General features: G+C 36.1%; 1 pseudogene; it reads left to right on the top strand.

Annotated features, from left to right (window-relative positions):
• The first annotated feature begins 13889 nt into the window (after positions 1 to 13889).
• On the top strand, positions 13890 to 14595 carry LOC101704238 (tumor protein D52 pseudogene; annotated as a pseudogene).
• The last annotated feature ends 221 nt before the right edge of the window (positions 14596 to 14816 follow it).

Genomic DNA, 14816 nt, shown 5'->3' with positions numbered 1-14816 from the left:
TTTTTTAATGCTACTGTAAAGGGAGTTTTTTTTACAGTCCTCTTTCAGTGAGTCTGTTGTTCATGTACAGGAAAGCTATTGAGTTTTGCGTGTTGACCTTATATTCAGCTACTGTACTGAATTTGATTATTAAGTCTAGAAGACTTTTGGTGGAGTTCTTGGGGTCTTCTATATAGAGTATCATGTCATCTGCAAATAATGACAATTTGACTTCTTCATTTCCTATCTTTGTTTCTTTTATTTCTTTCTCTTGTCTAATTGCTATGGCTAATGTTTCCAAAACTATATTGAACAGAAATGGTGATAGTGGACATCCTTGTCTTGTTCCTGATTTTAGTGTGAAGGATTTCAGTTTTTGACCATTTAGCATGATATTGGCTGTTGGTTTTTCATAGATGGCTTTTATCAGTTTGAGGTAGAGACCATGTATTCCAATTTTTTGTATGGTTTTTAACATGAAAGAGTGTTAGATTTTGTCAAAAGGTTTTCCTGCATCTATTGAGATGATCATATGGTTTTTGTCCTTGGCTCTATTGACATAGTGTATTACATTGATTGATTTGCATATGTTGAACCATCCCTGGATCCCTGGGATGAATCCCACTTGGTCAGGGTGTATGATCTTCTTGATGATCTTCTGGGTTCTGTTTCCCAGTACCTTATTGAGGACCTTGCATATATTTTTATTAATAGATTGGCCTACAGTTCTCTTATTCAGTTGGGTCTTTCTCTCTTTTGGGGATTAAGGTGATGCTTGCTTCCAGGAACAAGTTTGGAAATGTTACTTCCCTTTCAATTTCATTGAAAAGTTTAAACAGTAGTGCCAATAGTTCCTCTCTAAATGACTTATAGAATTCATCAGTGGAGCCGCTGGGACCCAGACTTTTCTTAGTTGGTAAATTTTTAGTCACGTTTTCAATTTAATTCATTATATTGGGTTGTTTAGAATTTTTAGGTTTTCTTTGTTCAATTTTGGTAATTCATATGTATCTAAGAATCTGTCCATTTCTTCTGCTTTTTCCATCTTATTGACATATAAGTTCTCAAAGTAGGTATTGATGATCCTCTGGATTTTTGTTGGGTCAGTTGTACTTTCACCCTTTTCGCAAGTGCTTGAATTTGGATCTTTTCTTTCCTTTTTTTTATAAGGTTGGCTAAGGGTTTATCAATTTTGTTTATTCTTTTGAAGAACCAAGTCTTTGCTTCATTGATTTTTTTGTGTCATTCTCTCCATTGCACTGATTTCTGCTCTGATCTTTATAATACCCTCTCTTGTACAAGCTTTGGGTTTGTCCAGCTCTTCTTTTTGTAAAAGTTTGAGGTTCACCATCAGGTTGTTTATTTGAGCTCATTGTTTTCCTAATATGAGCATTCACTGCTATGAATTTCCCTCATAAGACTGCTTTCATTGTGTCCCATAGATTCTGAGATGTTTTATTGACATTGTCATTTAATTGTGACCCTTTGGTTATTCAGAAGTGTGTTGTTCAATTTCCATGTGTTTATGAAATTCTTGCAGTTTCTTTTGGTATTGATCTCCAATTTCACCACAGCATGCTCTGATAATATACAGGGATAACTTCAGTTCCTTTGCACTTAAACATGTTCTATCAGCAAGTATGTGGTCTATTTTGTAGAACAACCTGTGTGCAGCCAAAGAGAATGTGTATTCTGATTTTATAGGGTGGAACGCTCTGTAAACATCTGTTAAGTTCATTTACTCAAGAGTTTGATGATTTCTTGTATTTTGTTGTTTATTTTCTGTCTAGTTGATCTATCTATTTGTTACAGTGGGAAATTGAGGTCCCCCACTACTATTGTATTAGTGTTGATTTGATTTTTCATGTCCACTAACATTTGTTTCATATAGTTGAGCACACTAATAGTTGGTGCATACATATTTATGATTGTCTTCTCCTCCTCTTGGGTTTTCCCCTTTACAAGGATGTAGTGTCCTTCTTTCTCCCTCTTAATCAGTGTTGGTTTGAAATCCATTTGATCTACAGAGAGGATAGCTACTCCTGCTTTTTTTCAGGTTCCTGTCACATGGAGTACTGTTTTCCACTCCTTAAATTTCAGTCTACAAGTTTCTTTTTGAATTAAATGTGTTTCTTATATGCAACATATTGTTAGATCTTGCTTCTGGACTCATTCTGCCAGTCTATTTCTTTTGATTGTTTAATTCAGACCATTAACATTGATGGTTATAACTGATATGCATTGATTTATGCTTTTCATGACATTTTCCTTTTGTTAGATTCTCCCACTTTGCATTTAATTTTTTCTTGTGTCTGATGGATTCATTCTGCTGGGCTTTCTGGGGCTGTGATCCTTGTTCTCTTTTCCTAGGATACTGTCTAAAATTTTTTGGAGTGCTGGTTTGGTATTCATGAAGCTTCTAAGGTGCTCTTGGTCATGAAAGTATCTTAATTCTCCATCGATTTTGAAAGATGGTTTTGCAGGGTACTTCCATCAATCTGGATTGGAATTTGTTTTCTTTTACTGCTTGAAATGTGTCACTTCATGCTCTTCTTGTCTTGAGGGTTTTTGTTGAAAAGTCCACTGTTGATTCTGATGGACTTTCCTTTGTATGTGATTTGTTTCTTTTCTCTAAATGCTTGTAGAATTTTGTTCTTTTGTTGGGTTTCTAGAATGTTAACTGCTATATGTCTAGGTGTAGATTTTTTTATCATGGCTAGTTGGAGTCCTATATGCCTCACTTATCTATATGTGGAGTTGTTTTCCCCTGCTTGGGAAGTTTTCTGCCATTACTTCTGTGAACAGTTTTTCTATGTCATTTGCATGCTCTTGTGGTTTTTCATTGAGTCCTATCAGTCTTCTGTTACTCTTCTTTGCATTGTCTAGCTGCTGCTGGATTGATTTCTCATGGTCCCTTACTATTTTTGAGAAATTTTTCTCTTGCTAGTCACTAATTACAATCCTGTCTTCTATATCTGAAATTCTGTCCTCACATTGGCTCGTTCTGCTGTGTAAACTTTCAATGGAGTTTTTAATCTCCTGGGAATCTGTTTGCATCTGTTTTATGGGTTCCATTTATTCCCTATGTTGGGATTCTGCCATGTTCCTCAGCACCTGTATTTTTTTTATCTGTGTCTGCTCTAGATTTATTAATCATATCTTGCACTATGGACACACTCTCTGTTGTTATCTGAGAAATTATTTCGATTTCATTTTAGCCAGATCTTCTTTCATTACCAATTCAGGGCATCCAGGTAGTTGAGTATCAGATTGTTCCTTCTTTTTGCCCTTTGAGGTTGCCTTAGGTGATCTTGAAGTTTGGTTTTGAGAATTATTTACATCTTCTCATTTCAACAGAGACAGCCTGCTGTGCCTTTGTTGAGGTTACTTTTTGCTTACCTAGTGGTCTTCAATTCTCACCACCCCACCAAGAAGTCTTTTCTCTGCTGCTCACCTCTGCACCAATTCCTGGGTTCAGAGTCATGGCCTTCTGGATCCCTGCACTCTCCTGGTGTCCAGGTGAGGTTCTTGCTGGGGCCTCTGCTCACTTCAGTTTTTATCTAAGTGTACCTCTGGCTCCGACCTGCCCTCCTACTTAGCTGTTATCTGGGAGAGCCTTTGGCTCGGGGCTGTGCCCCCCAGTTGCTGGTGTCTATGTGGGCTTCTTGCTAGGGCCTGTGGGCACTTACCAATGGTATTGGGTGGGCCTCTGGCTGTTACTTGTGCACCTGTGCAGATTTTTTCCAGATGTGTCTTTATCTGGGCCTGTGGGCCCAAGTCACTTAGCCATGCTGTTTTTGACAGTTGATTCTTTAAGAAATATATCTAAGAGATCAAGAATATTTCCCTGACCTTTACTCTTCTCATCTGAGTTTAAAATCCCAAATGTCCTGCAGTTATCTTTCATAACATTTAATATGCAGAATAGCAATTGTGTGTCATGCTTGTCTTATGAAAGCAAAAATTAAAAAATGATGATTTCAAAGGGTTTTACAATAGAGAAAATTTGTGCAGATACTGAAATTTTAATACTGAGTAGAATTTCACACTCATAAAATTATGTATAGAGATGGAGGGAGAGGAGAAAGAAGGGAAGAGGAAGTAAAAAAAATTAAGATGTGTTATGTACATTGTACCAACTCCCCATGATGAATGTAAATATTATGTGCTGCAAACATGTACTAAGAACAGTTTTAAATTTTTTTAAAAAGGGAAATGAAGTAGAAACAATTTAATCCTGATATAACAGAACCTATATTCAAACAAGCAGCTGAGTAATCTGGGTTTTCTTTTTCTTTTAAATGTTTATTGTAAATACACATTAATCTAAATTAATGACCTATTTCCACACATGCTTACACCATGCATTGATCATTTCCCTGTACCCTTCTTCCACCCTTCATTTTTACATAAAATTTGCTCTTAAACAGAAAAATCACATTATGATCATTAATGTAAAGAAATACAAACATTCACATAAGATTAGCACATTTACAAAAACAAAATAAAAAAAGAAGTTTAACAACACATATACCTAGTCTTCGTTTACATTCCTATCTTGAGATTGCATTATTGATATTTTCCTGCAAAGAAGAAAGAAAAGAAGGAAGAGAGAGAGGGAGAGAGGGAGGGAGGGAGGTAGTGTGTGGTATTTTTAATCTTGACAGTTGTGGACACATTTAATGTTCAGAAAATCATGAATTCCCTATTTTACAGTTATTTCCAATATCATCAGGTCAGGATTCATTATTTTTAGTTCATGTTTTTTTTATTTTAAAATAATGCTATTGTGATATGTAAGTCTGAAAATTATTTGTGGAGCTATTTAAAATTAAGATTTTCAGAATATATATATAGGTTTTTTGAATCTCCAAGGACAGAACTCAAGCATTTGTATTTTTTTAAATATCATACATGATTCAGATATACATCCTAGTTAAAAAAAAAAGTGCTTCTGAAAAAAACCAAAAACCAGCAGGATGATTTCAAAGGAAACAGCTTATTGTTAAGTTCTTATACAAAAATAATAAAGAGAACTCATTAGGAAATGGAAAAAAGGAAGCTTATTGAAGAATTCAGTAGTATCAGAAATTAAAACATTATGAAACTCTAATAATTAAGCCAGACCATGAATAGTAGGAAGGTCTGAAATACAATTACCATATAATTATTTATAACAGTGAATATTGATAGTTAGAAAAAAAGAAAATCTAAAAACAGACCAAATACATAAAGAGATTTGGTATTTTATAAAATTGATAATTCACATCAATGAGGATAATATCCTTCATTCAATAATGTTATTATAAGCAACAGAAAATTTTAAACATATAATTGAAAACATGAGAGGAGAAATTTTAAAATAAACTTGGAGTGAAGAATGTCTAAGTTTCACAGAAAATCAGAAGTCAAATAAAATATTGATAAATTCAACTACCAAAATTTCATCAGAGCCAAAAATATCTATGAAAAGCAAGACAATACTGGAAAAAATATCTACAACTCATATCTACAACTCATGTGTTAACTTTATTAATAGGTAATAAACTGTTAAAAATCAATAGGAAAGAATCAACAACACAATTGAAATTCAGCAAAGTTCAGGAACAACATCATCAAAAGAGAAATACATAAAAACAAATTTTTGAAGACCTTTCAGCCACATTCAAATAGAGATAGTTTCTGCTTGTTCAATTGGCAATGAACAGAATTTCACTTGTTCAATTGGCAATCACAGAATTTCACTAAAACAAAACAAAAACTCTTGGCAAAAGTGGGGAAAATAGGTATTTTCATACATTCCTAGTGAGACTGTTAATTAAAATTGCTTCTAAGATGTGTAATTTAGCAATTACTCCCCAAATTGAAATGTGCATACCCTTAACCTACCAAAGCCATTTTATAAGTACAATCTGATTTATACTGGGAACTTACATATTAAAGATCCTCATTTAACACTGTTTGAAAGATCAAAAATATGCATTACTAAGGGTCTAGCCAGATAAATTGTGAGTACATATCTATGGCATAGGTCATATAGTCATTATTTAGAACAAAAAAAAGTTTAACTTTGTGTACTACTACCACCAAAAGTAAAGAAGCAGAACATTATGTTTATTATGCTACTTATATACAAAATATATACATGTTTGTATGTGAAATGAAGTACCTTCACTAAAGCGGCCATGAACCTAGTACTAGAAATTCCCTCCTGGGAAGAAGATGTAGTGTATATAGAGAAAGAATTGGAAGACAATTTACTTTTCACTGCATATCATTTTGAATATTTTCATGACATCTATTTTATTTTTAAAAGTGAGTCATAACTCTAAAACTCAACACCCTACCTCCTGCCTTAGGGTTCACCTGTTTGTTTTTCTGGTTCAGTTCCATCAACACAAAGGAAGACAATATTGAAGGCAGAGCTCCCCAAAATGTCAAATTAGTTTGTTAAAACAGTGATCTCCAGTTATATACACTCAGCTACCATGTCTTGTTGGCTCCATTACTGCCTGACCCTCGTTCAGCTTTCCTGGCTGAAATAACTTCCAATGCTTGCAACTTCTTCACTGTTTTAATCAGGAATGTCATGTTTCCCTAAGTCAGCTTGTTCATTAGCTTCACTGACAGCTTCATTTTCATCATCATCCGTGAAAGATCCTACCTCCATTCTCCTTGGATTCTAATTAGAGTTCAGACTCTTTGTCCAGAACCAGATCTTGGATCAATTTTCCAATTTCTCACCTTCTAATTAACCATATCTGGTAGACAACCCACCTCCTCCAATTTAGTCACTATTTTGTCTCCAATGTCTTATGCTCTAGCAACAGATATCCTTCTATTAGTTCAAAAGAGATTCATTTTGATGAGATCCAGAGGATTTTTAGCATCTTGATGATACTGATGCCCTTCCTTCCTTCCCTCCTTCCCTCCTTCTGTCTCTTCTTTCCTTTCTTCCTCCCTTCCTTTCTTCCTCCCTTCCTTTTTTCCTTCCTTCCTTCCTTACTTCCATCTTCCCTTCTTCTTTCTTGGTTTTCTTCCTTTCTTCCTTCTTCCCTTCCTTCCTTCCTTCATTACTTCTTTCCTTCCAACATTATTTAGTGACTGGGTCTTTATTACTTAGCAAATACAGTGGTGAACAAAAATGTCAAAGCCCCTGTGTCCCCCTGTTTCACACATTCTAGGGCAAGAGACAATACCTTACATATGAAAGTGCAATATATAGACAAAAAGACTAGGACATGATATATTGGGAAATATGGTCTGAGGCTGAAATAGGTGAGATTACTTCTGATTAGTTGTCAGAAAAAAACTTTTCAAAGAAGGAATTTCTAAGCAATTACTTGGAGAGTGAGAATTATCAAAACATACAAAGAGCTAGGGGAAGAATTTTCAGCATAGCAATCTGAAGAGTTTAGGTGGAAAGATGTTTGATTTCTTCGGAAAACCATCATGAAGGTTTGATGGGAGCAAAATGAGAAAGAGGGTGAAAGCCAAAATGTCAATTGAGGCAAGTAGAGGCTAGACCAAAGGAAAAAAATCTACTGAAGAACTTAAGCCAAGAGATCAAATGCACAGCTAATATGTACAGTGTGGACAATAGATTGAAAAGGAGACTTGAGGGATGGGTAGGGAGAAAAGAGAAGGAAATGAGGTCAGTTAGAAGTCTTCTACAATTGTTCAAAGTAGCAAAGTGCTTGATAAGAGAATTGGAAGTAAACATAAAAAGAAGTAAGTGAGGATTTGAAATTTTGCAAAACTAAAGAATTTACTGATAACTAGAATAAAAGAATGAAAGTGAACTATGGAATGATTCTTGGCCTCTAGTTTGAATAAAAACAGAGAAGTTAGTGTTCTCCTTATGTGGGACATAAAAGGGAAGAGGGACAATTAAGAGTTTGAGATGTTTTGATACAGCTTGGAAGAGATGCAGGGTAGGTATTTAGGCATGTGAGCTAATAATTTATGATTCACTGTGCTCCAGATCAAAGAGCCTTATGTGTTATTATGGACTGAAAATTTGTGTACCTTCAGAACTGATACATGGAAATCTTAACCCCTAAATGTGATGGTATTAGGAGGCAGAGCCTTTGAGAAATAATTAGGTCATGAGGGTGGTGCCCTCATGAATGAGATTAGTGTCCTTGTAAGAGATGCTTGTCCTCATTGTGTGCTTTCTTTCACAAGAGGACATAACATGAAGACTATCTTCTGCAAAGAAGGAAGTAGTACCATGAGAAATAAATGTTTCTTGTGACAACCACTTAGTTTAAGCTACTCAGTCTATGATATTGTTCTAACAGACCAAACAGATTATTATATATCATATATAAATGTATTTTATATGTACACACATACATAGTAATTCAGACCTAATAATAACTTCACGTTTTAAATCATTGTTAAATCCATTTTTCTGCATTAACTGACTTAATCTTCACAACAACCTTACAAATCTTGTACCCAGTAATCCCCCTTTTCATATGAAAAAGAAAAAAACAAAGCTTCTAAAAGTTAAGTAACTTTCTCAAGTCCATATAAGATGTATACAAGAGTCAGAATTAGGATTCAAATTGTAATAGTCTCTAAATTGAGCTCAAAGAAGAGGTCTGAGGCATTGTGAAATGCATAGATAGATGGCTTTTATAACCATGGAAATAAATGATACCACTCAAAGAGAATATGTAAAAGGAAATGCAAGCCAATGCTAATATTTTGAGATCAATTACAAAGTAAGATACAGAAAAGGAGACTAAGAAAGAAAAATAAAAAAGCTGAAAAGAAAAGTCAGAAATTTGGTGCCTTGTCACTCTCTCCAGTATCATTGTGAGAATCATCTTTCTCTCAGAGATTCTAGAAGGAATCAGATAGAGGAAGAGAGGTAAAAGAAAGAAACTAAAAAAAATTCAACTAAACCAATTATGCTTGGCACAGAGGGGGCAAGGGGTAGAACAACTGTCAAGTAATGAGTGAGAGTTTTGATTATTTTTCACATGAAAAGTTGCATTCTCAGCATAAATTCAGTGCTTGAATTTGTAGGGAAAACTGTAGTGAATTGTATTCCCAAAATGCCAGAGCACACAGTGGACATCTTTACATGGAGAAAAATACAGTGGTATTTTAACTCCTTGAAGGAAGAGCTCTGTATTTCACCTAATATCCCTGGCAACCTGGAATACAATAATTCTCAAAAAGGGATTAATGTATTAGATATACCATAAAAACATTCATTTGGAAGATAAGAAATGTTGTGAGAAAATACTATTTTATTTTTAATATCAACAGATTTTCAAAGTTTCACATTTCAAAGTTAAAGTTACTTAAACAAATAAAGTTAGTTATTTGTCCAATCAAATAAAAATTCAGTTGTACTAATACAATTTGGATCATTTGGTTCAGTGTCATTATTTGCAGACCAGAATTTACACTTTGATAAAGTTCTATAACTGATATAAGAGAGATATAACTCCCAACCTGATGTATCAAGTTTGTGTTCCCCAAAACTGAAGAATGAATTCCAAGGAACAATGGAGGTTAAAAGTGGGAAAGATGTATTGAGAGCGAGAGATATGATGCACTCAAGAGGGGAGTGAAGGTGCTCAAACAATGAGGCACACAAAATTGGGAGCTGGGGAATGGGAAATAGAAATAACTCCTGAGAGACAGGAGAGGTCCCAAGTGGTTTGCTCCCAGCTCATCTTTCCAAGAATGTTTTATAGGGCAAAGTTATGAGGTGGATGCAATATGGGTCAAGCTATAATCAACCAATAATATTACAAGTATAGCTACTTAGCTAATATTGATCTAATGGTGAAACAGGGCATATGGTTGACATCATTAACCTTAGTCGATAATCTATAGTGTTAGTCTTGTCTTTAGTCTTAGTTTTAATAGTCTTAGTCCTAGTCTGTGGGGAAGATGGCCCACCCCTAGTAAGATAATTGTCTATTTTTTATGGGAAATCCCAAAATGGTGGTACCAATTATAGTATAATCTCAAGTTTCCATTTATCCCTTAGAGAAGTATGTAAATCTGGCCATTGTGACTAATTTTGAGGTCTTGCTTTATTTAGATGCACCTCCAGCCACAGTTTTGATGTGTTCCCATCTTCTGCACTGACTCCCTTGAGAGCCTATCCCTGTCTGACTGCCTGTTAATTTCTATCTAACTTAGCTGCCTATAATACTATGACAGTATGAAGTAATAAATGTATAGTAGAATTTGACATGTATAAAGTTAGTATGTAGACATATAAAATTCAAGCTTTTAAGGGAAAAATTAGATTTTATAACAGCTTAATTAAATTCAAGATGTGTGTGTACTCAATCACATAGAAAAATGTTTTACTTTCTTACAAAGAATTTATTTGGAAAACACAAAGAAATAAGTACAAATGATTGCAATCATCTTTAAAGGAAATGTCAAGCCTTTAAAAGAGAGTGTGTTGTTTCCTAAGTTTCTTAAATCAGAAACATTTTACTGGTTCTCCAAAAAATATTTTCATGGGATAGAGAAGTTTAGATTTTCAAACTATTTTTAAGTGATGGAAAAAAATGTTCAATGCAAGGCCACTATAAAAATTTTTCAAAAGACTCTCTACTAATGTTTAAACAGTTCCCAAGTGATGTTTTTATTTTTATAAAATATTATATTTCTTTCTTCTGTGGAAAAAGGCAAGTAGCAAAATGGATGAAAGTGATGAAAACAATCTATACTTAGTTGATCTCCAGATTGGTTGAGATGTGAGTCTCAACAGAGTCCCAGAAGCTGGCCTCCGTTGGGGTCCTCTATATGATACTTGTGCCCAAGAGAATAGAAAGAAAATAATAGATATTTATGCAGAATGTGCAATTGATATTTTTCCCAAGGTAATAGTTTTAGTGAAGACAACAAATAAAAATGGTTTTCCTCTAGTCTTTTCCTTGGGACTCAATGAAAATATCAAATTATAAAAAACAGAGAGGACATGCCATCTTTAATGAATCAAGGAAATGGCCATGTTTTCAATGTATGCATTGGAACACACACCTGCTGAATAGTGCAGACAATGAAAGGAACTATATGCTTCATCAAACTTGAAGCAGGATACATTTCTTTCCCAAAATAAGTACTTTGTCACTATATGTTACATCTAATAATTCTTTGGTTAGGAAAATGATTTAAAAGGCTCTGATCAGGCCATGGGAAATAAGATAGCCATAGGATTACTCTGCAGAACTATGCAGTCATACCACTCTGCTCTTATCCATGTGCCTTTCAACTGAAGAAGATGGGAGATGGGCAGTGAGGAGCAGTCTGGATTAAATCAGAAGCAAGTGGACAATATGGAGAGTGTACCTTCAAAGGGCCTTGCTGTGTCTGTGCACTAACGCCCTACAACTGAGCATGAATAATACTGTGTGAGAAGGTATTCACAACCTCACATTTAAGCAGAAACTAAGAATACTTTTATAACATGCTATAAATGCATAAAAAGATTCAGTTTTTTAATTGAGTCACAGAACTGGCTGACTTCAAAGGTCCCTGAAAAATGCTATTTCTCAAGTCTGTGAGAATAGTCTTCTGTTGGTACCAGGTTTGGAGGTAGGGAAGAGTAAGACATAAACAAAGTGACCAACATATCTTGATTTTCCTGGGATTACCCAGGGTATAGTACTGAGAGTTCCACCTCCTAGGAAACCCCTCCACTCCTGGGCAAATGAGGGCAGTTAGACACCCAAAGAAGGAATTATAATTTCTCCAACAATGTTCAGTAGAGGGGATCTGACTTTATTTGAAAACTGCATTAGGAAAGAATTAATCAAGATAAAACGAGCTAGAAAGAGACAGAGTCAACTAAATGATTGGAAACATCAAAGGTCAAAAATCTAAACCATACTGAGCCCTTCACCAGTTTTGGCCCTGAGAAGCCTCAGGCCTATAATGAAATAATTGCTTCATGCCAAAGTGGGCTTTAAAATATGATTCTTTTCCTCAAATTAAATAACACAGACATAAAGAACCAGAAAAATCTGCATTTCTTAGATCAGTATCCAGAAAGGCTGCCTCATTGCTGCTTTATAGCTGGGGAAAGTTTGGCAGTGAAAATTGAATTTTAGCAAAGTGTCCAAAAACATTATGCTTTGTATGATTAATTTTCTTTTTCCATTAGCTGATGTCTTATTTACTTTTCTCTTGTTGCTGAGACAAAATACACAACACCTGAAGTTAAAGGGGGAAACTTTTATTCAGCTTACAGTTTGTAGAGGTCTCAATCCATAATGGGCTGGCTGCAAAGCAGGGTGGCATGGCAGACAAGCATTGCAGAGGAGAAACAGTTCAGGGTGAACAGAAGGTAGCAAAGCAAGCAAGAGGCCAAACAATCTTTTTTCTTTCCCTTATAATGTACCCAGGCTATCAGGATTAAGGTGGTGCTAAACCAATAGTGGACTGATTTAGTAATCTCCCACTCTTAATCCTAGCACCCTTAATCCTACCATTGCACCATGAATCAATCACACAGTCTAGATTCAGCCACCTCTGAAAAAGCCCTACCTATGAATGCATGAGGCTTTAGGGGGACATCTAGACAGAAGCCATAACAGCTGTATCCCTAGAGTTCTCCTCTGGAGAAACATTAGTCATCATTAAATACACAAAGTCATGGTTTTGCTCTCTGTAACACATGATTTGCCTTGGCTCATGTGAGTGGCTCATCCATGCTCACATTTATGAAGGATTCAGCCATAATTGTAAATCGAGAATGTGTTATATCAATTAACCTACTTATCTACTATATACAGACTTGAAAATCAAAGTGAAGGAATTATTTGGTACACTTTGGTTTAAGAATTGGCACTGGTTGTTGTTAGATAAATGGTGAAGACTCAGTAAAAGAACACAGCCAAACTGAATTTAGGATTCCAGATAAGACACCCTAGAGCAAATATAAAGGACACTCTGAGTCAAGTTTAATGAGCTGAATCTTTTATGGATAGGGATAGGGGGGTGAAGGGGGGCATGAGACTGGGGGAGTGCGAATACCTGAATATGTGTGCTGTAGGTGATAGGGCAGATGTGCATGTCCTAGCAGAGCACGCATTGTTCCCTGGGATCAGGCAGCTGGAAACCCTTTCTAGGAACTGAGGTGGCTGGGGTGGGGAGTAGATGGGGTCAGACCTACCAGTTTAAGAAAGGGAATGAGGAGTTACTGAGAAGGAGGTTAAAATGATTAGAGTTCAGGTAGGTAAGGAAGAACATTAGACAACTGAGAAAATGGGAATGCAGGTAACAATCCAGGCTACAGCGAAATGAAAGAGTAAATTAAACAGGTCAAGAGATAAATCAAAGGGTGGAATGTCAAAGTTCACTATTTCAAAGATAAAACAATATAGTTAAAGATAAAAGTGGATTGCTAAAACACAGTAAAAAAATATGTTCGTCAAGAAAATGACTAAAGAAATGCCTAGAGTGCTGAATGGATTATTGTAGACACTGAATTTGTCTATGATTATATCAAAGAACAATGAGCCATTCATGTGTTTTAGTTAGTTTTCTCTCATTGCTGAGACAAAATACCAGACACCCAAAGTTAAAGGTGAGAGATTTATTTAGCTCACAGTTTATAGAGGTTTCAGTCCATAGTCAGCTGGCTCTAAGGCAGAGTGTCACATGGCAGAGGGGTAGCAGTTCATGGCAGACAGAAAGTAGCAAAGCAAGTAAGCCAGGGCCACAGCTTTTGCCCCTTTTTATCTTTTTTTTTCTGAATTACCTTGTTTACTTATGTAGGTGATTTTGGCTCTGGTCTCTGTTTTGATGTACCTGAGGGAAGGTTATCAGTATACAAAAAGAAAGGCGGGGGGCAGGGAATAAGGCCAAAGGGGCACGCGACTGCAGAGGCAGTAAAGCCATGCGTTCTCCCTCTGCCTGGCATGGATCACAGAGACACAGACTTTTATGAAGACTACCAGACCCCGTTTGACTTCAATGCAGGAGTGAACAAAAATTACCTCTACCTGTCCCCTAGTGGGAATTCGTCTCCACCCGGATCACCTACTGAGGAACTTGGTGCTGAGGACAGGCTCTGGACCTGAGGAAGGAGAAGATGCTGCAGCCACACTCAGCGCCACCAAGATGCTCTAGGAAGAGGAGCAGGATGAGCTGAGAAGAGAGCTGGCAAAGGTGGAAGAAGAAATCCAAACTCTGTCTCAAGGGTTAGCAACAAAAGAGAAGCATCTAGCAGAGATCAAGTGGAAACCTTGGGATTGGTTCACTACAGGAGCTAAAGCAGAATATTGCCAAAGGGTGGCAGGATGTGACAGCCACTTCCGCCTACAGGAAGACCTCTGAAACCTTATCTCAGGCCGGACAGAAGGCTTCAGTGGCCTTTTCATCTGTTGGCTCTGTTATCACCAAAAACCTGGAAGATGTAAAAAACTCCCCAACTTTGAAGTCATTTGAAGAAAAGTTCGAAAACTTAAAGTCTAAAGTAGGGGGAACAAAGCCTGCTGGCGGTGATTTTGGAGAAGTCTTGAATTCAACTGCAAATGCTAATGCCACCGCCACAGAGCCACCTCCAGAACAGACACAGGAGAGCCTGTGAGATTGCTACCTTTGTTCTACTACCCACTGCCAGATGCTACAAGCAAGATCCAAACACATCTTGTCAACATTCATTGCTATGGATTTCTGCCAGATGTGCTTTTATTTAGCTTTACATATTTCTTTCACCAAACAGTTTGTCAGTTAAACAAAATGAAAATATCTTCACTTCTACTCCCAGGAAACACCCTGAATGTACATTCAAGGCCCTTTATTTAGGGAAATAATATTATACAGACAAAAGATAGTACCTGGAG

Source organism: Heterocephalus glaber, unplaced genomic scaffold (genome assembly GCF_053883595.1).
Source record: "Heterocephalus glaber isolate CG9 unplaced genomic scaffold, H.glaber_assembly_v1.0 deba00001504, whole genome shotgun sequence".
In the NCBI taxonomy this organism is placed as follows: Eukaryota; Metazoa; Chordata; class Mammalia; order Rodentia; family Bathyergidae; genus Heterocephalus; species Heterocephalus glaber.
This window is presented reverse-complemented; position numbering and strand designations above follow the sequence as displayed.